Source organism: Silene latifolia, chromosome 9, assembly GCF_048544455.1.
Source record: "Silene latifolia isolate original U9 population chromosome 9, ASM4854445v1, whole genome shotgun sequence".
In the NCBI taxonomy this organism is placed as follows: Eukaryota; Viridiplantae; Streptophyta; class Magnoliopsida; order Caryophyllales; family Caryophyllaceae; genus Silene; species Silene latifolia.
The window spans coordinates 180,467,415-180,479,028 of record NC_133534.1 but is presented as its reverse complement, the minus strand read 5'-3'; the positions used below and the strand labels follow the sequence as shown (position 1 = coordinate 180,479,028).

Genomic DNA, 11,614 nt, shown 5'->3' with positions numbered 1-11,614 from the left:
TGCTAGACTTTGGCTCCTTAGCTTGGAAGATGGCACCACTATTGTCGCAATAGATGGTGATCGGGTCATTCGAACTAGGCACTACTGAGAGCCCATGTAAGAATTGACGCATCCATATCGCTTCCTTTGTAGCTTCAGACGCGGCATAGTACTCGGACTCGGTCGTAGAATCTTTGTAACATTTTGTTTCGAACTCTTCCGGTGATCGCAAGACACCATTAAGAGTAAAAACGAATCCGATCGAGATTTCGAGTCATCTCGATCCGTTTGGAAGCTAGCATCTGCGTAAACGGTTGCGCATAGCTTTTGAGAGCCTCCATAAGTCAATGCCCAATCTTTAGTCCTCCGGAGGTACTTAAGAATGTTCTTAATGACCCACCCAATGTGATTCACCGGATCTTTGTTGGAATCGACTTGTCATACTCAATGCATATGCCACGTCCGGACGTGTGCATATCATGGCATACATTATTGATCCTATAGCCGAAGCATAAGGAATCCGTGCCATGCACTCTTTCTCTTCCGGTGTCTCGGTGCCGAGACTTGCTCAAATGCACCCCTCGGAGACATAGGAAGGAACCCCTTCTTGGAGTTAGTCATCTTTGAATCTCTCTAGGACTTTGTCTATGTAAGACTCGATCGAGAGATAGCATCCTTCGTGATCTATCTCGATAGATACGGATGCCTAGAATTCTTTGTGCCTCTCCCAGATCTTTCATCCGGAAATGGTTTTTCAACCATACTTTCACCGAAGTTAAGAGAGGTATGTCATTCCCAATCGGGAGTATGTCGTCAACATACAATATTAGGAAGACAATCTTGCTCCCACTCGACTTGATATATAGACATGGTTCCTCGACCGATCGAGTAAATCCATTTTCTTTTATCACTTGGTCGAAGCGATGATTCCAACTCCTTGATGCTTGCTTAAGTCCATAAATGGAACGCTTAAGCTTGCACACTTTCTTAGGATGTACTGGATCGATGAAACCTTCGGGTTGTACCATGTACAACTCTTCCTCCAAAAAGCCGTTTAAGAAGGCGGTTTTCACGTCCATTTGCCAAATTTCATAGTCATGAAAAGCGGCAATCGCTAAGATAATCCGAATGGAACGCAGCATGACTACGGGTGCAAAAATCTCATCGTAGTGCAAACCTGGCACTTGGGTGAAACCTTTAGCAACTAGTCGTGCTTTGTAGATATCTTGTTGACCTTCCACAGAATGCTTTATCTTGTAAAGCCATTTGCATTGAAGGGGACGAACCTTAGCAGGTAAGTCAACAAGATCCCACACGTTGTTCTCATACATAGAGTCCATCTCGGATTGCATGGCCTCAAGCCATAGCTTTGAGTCGAATCGGTCATGGCACCTTTATAGGTTGCGGGTTCACTACTCGTTAAGAGTAGAATGTCATCTATGTCATGTTCCTCGACTAGACCAATGTATCTGTCCGGAGGAATAGAGACTCTTCCCGACCTCCTAGGTTCCTCGGGAATGTTAACGCATAGGGATTGAAGGAATAGGTTCCTCAAATAGTTGCTCGGTACTTGGTTCTGGAATCTCCGACAGTTCAAAGGTTCTATCACTCTTTGCATTCTCGAGAAATTCCTTCTCTAAGAATGTCGCACTAGCCGCAACAAAAACACGTTGTTCGGTTGGCGAATAAAAGTAATGACCAAGCGTTCCTTTAGGATAACCTATAAAGTATGTCTTGACCGATCGCGGGCCGAGCTTATCCTCGTGTCTCCACTTGACATAAGCCCCGCAGCCCCAAACCCGTATAAAGGACAAGTTAGGGACCGTTCCCTTCCATAGTTCATATGGAGTCTTGTCCTTTGACTTTAGACGGACTTCGGTTAAGTATTAGAGCGGCCGACAAAAGAGCATAACCCCATAATGAATCGGGTAAAACCGTGTGACTCATCATGGATCGAACCATATCAAGTAAAGTTCGATTTCTCCGTTCGGACACACCATTCACCGAGGTGTTCCGGTGGAGTTAATCGTAGGGCAATCCCACGTCCTTTAGGTGTTGATCAAACTCGTGAGAAAGATACTCGCCACCACGATCCGAACGCAGTGTTTTAATCTTTCTACCCAATAGGTTCTGTACCTATTCCGGTATTCTTTGAATTTTTCAAAGGATTCACTTTTATGCTTCATTAAGTAGACATAGCCATATCTACTTAAATCGTCCGTGAAAGTGATGAAATACCTATAGCCTTCTCGTGCGGTGATTGACATAGGTCCACAGACATCCGTGTGTATGAGTCCTAATAGGTCAGCAGCGCGCATTCCAACACCTTTGAAGGAAATCCGAGTCATCTTACCGATGAGACATGATTCACACGTGCCAAATGATTGAAAATCAAAGGCCGAGATAGCTCCATTTTTGATGAGCTGTTTTACGCGTTTCTCATTAATGTGTCCCATACGGCAGTGCCATAGATACGTTTGATCTTTGTCACCACCCTTTAACTTTTTATTCATTACGTGTAATATTTCCGTGGTCTGATCTAAAACATAAATTCCGTTCATGGAGACGCCTGTCAGTAAATCATATTGTGTAATGAGAAAATGCAAGTATTATTTTCTATTACAAATGAAAAACCAAGTTTATCAAGTGCGTAAACCGAAATAATGTTTTTCGAAAGACTAGGTACATAATAGCGAGTCATATAATGACAACTCAAATCCGCTAGGAAGCTGGATCACATATGTCCCCTTTGAGATGGCAGCCACTCTTGCTCCATTCCCAACACGCAGGTCCACCTCACCCTTTACGAGGGGTTCGATGTTTCGGAGCCCCTGCACATGATTACACAGATGAGAACCACAACCAGTATCAAGTACCCAAGTTCCGTAACTTGCGTGGTTAATCTCAATCATATGAATAAAAGTAGAAGAGAGAGAAGACATACCAACAGGTTTAACACGACCTGCCTTTAAGTCCTCATGATAAACAGGACATGTACGCCTCCAATGCCCAGTCTTGTGGCAATGATGGCACTCCATGTTTTCATTCTTGCTCTTTGTCGTGCCTGATGAGGTGCTCGACTCACCAGGCCCACTCTTACCCGAACCCGACTTCTTGAACTTTGGTTTACCTCTTTGCTAGGTTTGCTCGAGCTTTGCCCTTACCTTTCCCTTTGTTTGACACAACGAGAACATCTTGTTTCAAGCTCCCACTGAACTTCATGTCCTTTCTCGGTGCGTACGAGAAGGGAGTGCGATTCATGTGGGGTTTTCTTCAAATCATTCATATAGTAATTCGCTCTAAATTGCGAAAAACCATCGTGGAGTGAATGAAGCATGCGGTCGATAACAATGTTCTCGCTGATGTTACAATTAAAGGTCTCCAGCTTCTCGACATTCTCAATCATGCTGAGAATGTGTGGGCTAACTGGTTGGCCCTTCTGGAGTCTCGCATCAAAGAAGCGAGTGGTATGCTCATAGGTCACGATTCTCGGTGCTTTCGAGAATTCCTTAGTGAGCGTGGTGAAAATCTTCTTTGCACCATGGGCTATGAAGCGTTTCTGCAAATTGGATTCCAATGCAAAAATGAGTACGTTTTTAATCGCACCCGCTTCCATACAGAAATCATTAAACTTGGTGATTTCAAGCGAGCTCTAGCCGTGGGACTGGGTTTTTGGGGGAGGGGCTCTAATAGATATTTGAGCTTCCGTCGCCAGCGGCAGCATTCCGTAATGCCGCCTCCCGGTCTCCAAAGTTTGATCCATCATTCTTGATCTAGTGGTGATTCATCCGATTCATGAAGATCCGAAGCCAGGACTCACGGTCCAATGTGGCACTTGGCATTGGGTTATCGTAGAACCAGGCCATTTGTTATTTAGCAGTTTAAAAGTTCGTGATCTACACTGAAAAAGAAAGAAAAACAAAACGAAATAAGCAACTCATCGAGGTGATTTAAGTCTATTTAAAATTCATTTTAACATGTAGACTCAAAGCACTTGCATAATTGATCTCCCTCAAGAATGATACAAGTGATCCCAAGACTCAATTTCTGTAAATTGATAAGCCAACTGTTTAGCTAATTCTTCCGGAAGAACTCTTGGTCGATAGATTTCCGTAAATCCTATCTATAGTCCACCATAGTCACAGGATCGTACGAGTGACCATAGTGTTGAGATAAAATAGGTCAATCGGTTCCAACTTACCCGACGTAGAAGGGGTCATATTATGCCTACCGACGAAGAAGGGACTCATTGGAGTTTGACCTATAAAGACCGTTCTCAATTTTTGTTTATACGAGGAAGATCCCATCAACTAAATTAAAATTCATATTAAGTGAACGAATAACTAGCGTCTGCGTGAATGAATTAATTCGGATGATGGCTTAAAAATCGTGTGACATGAGAATGTCAATGAAAACTAACTCGTGACCTCTATATGTGTCAGTTTTCATGCAATAATTAGGTGGTTTGGTTTTTAGGCGGAATATGATGCATATTATCGTTACGAAAAATAAATAAATGAATGCAATACGTAAAAATAAATTCCTAGTGTGGCCTATCCTAAAAAGAAAAAGAACATAAAACAACTTTGGAATCCACCGTTGGACCCGAGAAGCTTGTCTTGATATTCCATCTTGATCCAAGTAGCGGGAGTGAGCATCCGGTCTCCATCTTTGGTCTTCTCAAAAATTACAATTAAAATTTACAAGTATAAACCTATTTACATTCTAAATAAAAACTGTAATTAAAAGAAATAAAAATGGAGATACGAGATCTCAAAATACAACCAAGACCGTGTTCCATCATTACGGTAACACGTTCTACTAAGGCCACACTAAGTTACAACCGATTGCAAAAATAAATAAATACGTAATTAAAAGCATTCAAAATAAATAAGAACGATAAATAAAATGCATCAACTAAAAAATAAAATTTATTCGTGACATAATTCCGTAATTATGTTAAATTTATCCAAACCACCAAAGATAATTAAAATTATGTGACAAAACCGCTTCATCAACTTAATTTTAATTCGATATAATCCGTTACTTTAAATTGTTTTAAAGTAATTTAATTGTTCGTGGGTGAACCGTTTCACCATCAAGCGAGAGCATAAAAACCGTTTTATGCATTAAAAGGGCCGAAGAAAAAAAAACAGAAATTTTTTTTTTTTTTCCTTCTGTACTGCTGTACGTGAACAGTACCAGTACCCAAAAAAAAATTTTTTTTTTTTTTTATATAGATGCTCATGCCGTGAGCAAAAAGGGAAGAAAAAAAAAACCGCTCTAAACGAGAGCAAAAAAAATCCAATACCGAATCGATTTGACAAAAACCAATTGCAATTTGAGCATAATCCGGATTAAAACATAATTACAATTGACATGATCATCACATATTGCATCGTTTAAAACAACAATTCGCAAAGAACAAATCGAAAACAAAACAGAAAATTGTCACAAAACAACCGTGTAAACTGGACACGGTTCCCAATGCACAAAACAGGCCGTGACATATAGAAATGTCGAGACCAACAAGCCACACGGTTTTATCAAAATTTTATAAAAAAAATTATCGATTTGATAAAAGCCAAATGCGATTTCACCTAATCCGTATAGAAATGAAATAGCAATTGATAGATCTTTAACACATTATATTGAATATCGATTACAAAATAATATGCAAAGATCAAATCGACAACTAAAACAAAACATGGCACGAAATACAAAGCAGCCGTGCAAAAAAAAAAATTTGAAAACCGTGAGGAAAAAAAAAACTGCCGAGGAAAAAAAATTCCAGCCGAGACATATTTTTGAACAAAAATCATCGATTCAAAAATCGTTTGATGAAAATCACATAGAAAAATTTACGTGGCCTCGCTCTGATACCACTTGTGGGGTAATATCCGTATAATACCCTTTAATTATAGGATTATAACGCAAAATTTACATGTGATTATAGTCATAAAACGAAAAACATAATGAAACGATTAAGCAATAGAAATAACCTTCGGTCCTAGTGCAAAAGGCAATGAGAGATCAAGATAGATCTCCTCCTAAACGATGCACCCAAGATGGTCCGAGAAATGCCCTTGTGCTAGAGAGAATCCCCTAATTGCCTTGCAATATTGAGGGGATTGTTTTGTGAGTTTGTGTTGGATGAGAGATCCGAGTTTCGAGAGGCACAATTCCCAAAACCCTAGAATTTTTCACAAATGAATGATTAGGTTGGAAGGGAGGAGAAACCCTCCCTTTTGTTCCCTCTCACTCGGCAAAACCGAAGCCCACAAGGGGAAGTGGGCTTCCACTTCCTCTTGGTTTTAACTCGTGGTCCGGTTCGTTAAATTCTAAATGTATATGACGCGGTTTCATTATAAACTGTCATCGGTTATCGGATATTAAAGCATAAACTAATAATACGGATTAGTTGAATTATTAATGCATGTCCAATAAAACAGTATTGTATAATTATATTCAATATACATTTAATTAAATATAAGACGCTTATATTCAATTTTACGAATTAACCGCTTAATTCGTCTTAGCCATTATTATTTAATCCGTATTAAATAAAATATCTCAACATCACATTTTTGACTAATTGTTAGTCAAATAACTCAGACTAACTGGTTAGTCAAATTTGGCATCTATATGACTGTATTTTCATACCGTCACATCTCTCAAACGTATCCTATAGGTGTGACTTTTAGGGACCAGTTGATCACCGCCATCTGTATGACAATAACGTCAAACTTATCTAGCAAGCCAACTGTTATTGATAAACGTGGATCAACTGATAATAATACCAAAAGTATGCCCTTTGATCCTTTTAGAGATTTATAAGTCCTTGCACTAACTGTTAAGGATACCAACCCCAACATTGCTTGCATGAGAAGAGTCACATAGTCTTTCCCAATTTCAATTCCTTCCGGCTTAAACTCTTCATACTCAAAGGGGTAAGGTGGTATGACAATGGAAGAGGAGGGGGTCTCAAGATCACCCTTTTGTTGTTGAATGATATACTCGGCTTCTTCGGAAAGGGGAAGTAGGTAGTTGGTCCGGTGGACGCTTAGGCGACAAATCTTCGAGGGCAAGGTGAACGATCTAGCTTCACTAGTTAGCCATCCATATTTAGTGTCAAGGGGGTTATGGGCAACCCACTTGAACTTGTGAATCATGATGTGCATATCAATAAGATGGCCACCTCCCTTTGCTTTGTACTTCTTATCCTTATTGAAATTAGGATCAAAGTGCTTAGCTAGGACCGTGACTAGCCCGCCATTGACAATAACGGTCGTGCCCTTCTTCCCATTATCAACATTAAGCCATCTATCAACCAATAGCCTCAAAGAATTGTAAGGCTTGGTGTGAATTCTTCCGATATTCAAAGCCGATTCAAGGAGAATAAAATCGAGTCTTGTGAAATGATTGGTGTCTTTCCTAGCAATTATGGTATTTCCCACAACCTTGTGCCATACTCTTATGCCCGGATGATGGACCAAAAGAGCACGACATGCATGAAAATCCTCAAATTTCTTCCAGGAGATTGCCTCCCAAAGAGGCTCGGGGTCATACTTTCCATAATGCTTAAGATAACTCGATTCATCGCTAAGACCCAAAATTTCACCTAATTCCGTAAAGGTAATGCGTCTACTAACGTTAGCTAGACGAAACTCGAGATTTTCTCTATTCTCAACTTTGGTGACTTTCAAAGAACTTAAAAATTCCAAGACAAGTGAGGGGTATGTCAACTCCTTTGTTTCAAACAATTTCTTCAACCCCATGGCTTTGAAAAAGGCTTTTGTTTGTTCAAGAACACCCAATTTTTCCAAGGTATCTTCACATATGAATTTGGTGGATTGAAAAGATTTCATAGCAAACTTGACAAAGGTATTTCTATGGGTATCGGAAATAAAAGTTACCTCCGGATAATGCAAAAGTTGATTAATTACCGGAGTAGAAGATGTTGATGGTCCCATAGAAGGTTGTTGTTGTTGTTGCACTTCCAAGTTTGGTGTTGCCACCACCATAGCCAAAGCTTTCTTTGTTTGAAGAGCCTTTTGCCTTTGTGAGAGTGCCTTAGCCTTTGGTGCCTTTGTTTCACCCTTAGTGCTTGCCATTGATGAGCTTAACCAAGAAAAGAATGAAAAATCTTCAATTTGTAGTATGCCCAAATCGATTTGAAGGTGAAAGGCTTTGCCTTTATGAAAACAAAAATCGACTCAAAGGTTGAAGATTTTGTTCTTGGTTTTGATTTTTGTTGAAGAAGGGGTGATTAAATTGTTGTTGGAAGGGTGGTTTGATTTGTTTTTGTTGAATGTTGTTGAGGGTTTTTGTTTTTATGATGGAGAGGATGAGGGTTTTGATGTTGTGGGTAGTGTTTATGAATGAATGAATGAATGAATGAAGGTGGGAGGGATTATAAAGAGGCCGAAATTTTCAAAACTGCAGGGACAATCCGTGCGGATTAGGCTCAATCCGTGCGGATTCTGCTTCTTCAATCTTTGCAAAAGCTCGCCTAAAGACGGGCGGATTTGGTACAATCCGCTCGGATTTCTTGAACACGGGACGGGCGGATTTCTTCAAAGACGGACGGATTTCAGTCCAGAGATTTTTGCTTGTTTTCCTCAGCTGCAAAGACGGGCGTCTTTTTACAAGACGGACGGATTCTTCAAGACGGGCGGATTTCTGGGAATCCGCTCGGATTCTTTAACAGTCAAGAAAATTCCAAAATTCAGCTCAGTTCAAGACGGGCGTCTTTTCTGCAGGACGCTCGGATTGCATAAGACGGGCGGATTTTTGGGAATCCGCTCGGATTCTGGTCCTTTGTACCCGGATTCATTTCATTCGTGCACAATGCATTTCCCTTTACCATTCTTCCATTCTTCTTCAAGGCTTGTGTTCTTCATTGTGGGGGCATTACTAAGGCATGGATAGCCTAGGCAGTTCCCATCCCCACACTAAGGTAAAGCACTACACATCAATTGAAGTTGTTAGTCCCTCCCTCACTTTTCTCTTACATGACAATTATTTTGATCAAAGTAAATAAAAATCCAAAAATGACAAAAATGCAATACAAGAATTGAAATGTAAGTTAGGGAGTTAGAAATATTTACAAGTGGTGGTTTAGGGAGGACTCCACCAAACTCTCATTCTTGATGAGATGTCAAGGGGGCATGTTCAAGGTGTAGTTGATGTTGCTCAACACCTTGAAGAAGTAATCAAAAGCTTGTTCATTATTATGGTAGAGGTCCTCAATAGACCGTGGTCCTTGTTGTTGATCATGATCGATGGCATGTCCAATGTAGGGATTAAAAATCCCTTCAAACTCGTCGTCCCAAAGACCACAAACTTCATTGAGTTGATCATTGAAAATCTCTTGCTTAGATGGAGACAACTCTCCCAATTTCTTCTCTTGGCCAATGAGGCCATCCTCTTCTTCCTTGGTTGATTTTGATGAGCTTTGCAAGCTCTCCTTGTCACAATTCACTTGCTCTTTGAATGGAGCATCTTCAATTTTCTTCCTCCATTGGAGTTCCGATTTCTTCCTTTCATCTTTTTGGCTATAATGATCAATCATGAAACATGGCTCATGCAAACGAGGAGCTCTCATGGTCTTGTCAAAATTAAAAGTTATGCTTTCATCTCCCACTTCTAGAGTGAGCTCTCCATGTTTCACATCAATCACCGCACCCGCGGTGTGTAGAAAAGGTCTTCCTAGGATGATTGGAATGTTGGAATCTTCCTCCATATCAACAATGACAAAGTCCACCGGGATGAAAAACTTCCCAATTCGCACGGGGACATCTTCCCATATCCCTAATGGTGTCTTCGTCGATCTATCGGCCATTTGAAGTGTGATGTTGGTGCATTTAAGCTCTCCCATTCCCAACCTTTTACTTACCGAGTACGGCATGACACTCACACTAGCCCCTAGATCACATAAGGCTTTGTTGATCGTCGTGTCGCGAATGGTACACGGTATTGAGAAGCTTCCCGGATCCTTTAACTTTGGAGGTGAACTCCCTTGAAGTATTGCACTACTCACTTTAGTGAAGGCGATAGTCTCAAGTTTCCGGATCGACTTCTTCTTTGTGAGGATATCTTTCATGTACTTTGCATAGGCCGGAACGTGGTTGATTAATTCCGTGAAAGGAATTGAGACTTCTAAATTCTTCACAATTTCCATGAACTTTCCAAGTTGATCATCAAATTTGGGTTTGGCTTGACGACTTGGAAAAGGAAGTCTAATCACAATGGGCTCCTTCTCTTTGGCCTTGTCTTCATTTTTCTTTGAACTTTCTTCTTTTGATGATTCTCCATCTTTGGAGTTTTGCACAATTTCTTCCTTTTCACTAGCTTCCACAACTTCATCCTCAACTTGCTTCTTCGGTGCCTCATACCTTGTACCGCTTCTCAAGTGAATGGCACTAACCGTTTCATGTCTAGGGGGATTACTTTGAGGTGGTAATTGCCCATTTTGTCTTTGTGAGCTTGAAGATGCTAGTTGAGTCAATTGTGTTTCCAACATCTTGGTGTGAGCTAGAATGTTGTTGATGGTGGTTTCTTTTGCTTGGCTATCTTTTTGCATTTGGGTGAAAAATTCTTGTTGATTCTTTTGCATTTGGAGGACCGCTTTTTGGACATCAAAGCCTTGGTCATTTTGGTGATTGTATGGATTTTGATTTTGGTAACCTTGGTTTTGATTGTAAAAGGGTCTTTGATTTTGGTTTCTCATGGGTGGTGGAGTGTATGTTGTTTGAGGGTTTTGAACATTTTGGCTCTTGTATGAGAGATTTGGATGGAACTTGGTGTTTTCATTGTAAAAATTTGAATAAGGGGTACCACTTTTGTAAGCTTGGAAAGCATTAACTTGTTCGGTTGTTCCCCTACACTCACTTGGGTCATGACCCAAAGTTCCACAATTCTCACATATCCCACTTGGGATTGATGAGGATGCCGTCATGGCATTGACATGATGCTTCGATGATTTTGAGTTTTCCTCAAGTCTAGCCATAGCTTGTTCAAACTTCAAGTTGATTGTGTCAATGTGAGCACTAAGTTGAGCACCCAATTGAGTAACGGAGTCCACTTCATCCTTTCCTCCTCTAGTAGCCTTGCGAGGTCTACTATATTGTGAATTATGGACCGCCATTTCCTCAATCTTGTTCCATGTTTGATTGTCATCAACTTCGGTGAACATTCCATTTGATCCCATAGTGAGAATGTTCCTAGAATCTTCATATAAACCATTCCAAAATTGTTGCACCAAAAACCATTCGCTAAGTCCATGGTGAGGACATGAGCGACAAATACCTTTGAACCGCTCCCAAGCTTCATACAAAGACTCTTCATCCCTTTGCTTAAAACCCGTAATTTGAGCTCTTAGCATGTTGGTCTTTTCCGGTGGGTAGAATTTTTTGTAGAAAGCTAGAGCCAACTTCTTCCAAGAATCTATTCCAAGGGTGGCCTTATCAAGGCCCTTCAACCATTGCTTTGCGGTGCCGATTAAGGAAAAAGGAAATAAGACCCATCTTATTTGGTCTTGAGTCACGCCCGTTTGAGAGATATCATCACAATAATCGCAAAAGGTTTCCATATGAGAATGAGGGTCCTCACTAGGCATTCCCCCGAATTGGCT

The 11,614-nt window shown here is 40.5% G+C and overlaps 1 non-coding gene across 1 annotated transcript; it reads left to right on the top strand.

Moving 5' to 3' along the window:
- The first annotated feature begins 11,258 nt into the window (after positions 1–11,258).
- Positions 11,259–11,365, top strand: LOC141602993 (small nucleolar RNA R71). Its single transcript, XR_012524894.1, has one exon. It is a non-coding gene; the product is annotated as a small nucleolar RNA R71 (small nucleolar RNA).
- Positions 11,366–11,614: the final 249 nt, after the last annotated feature.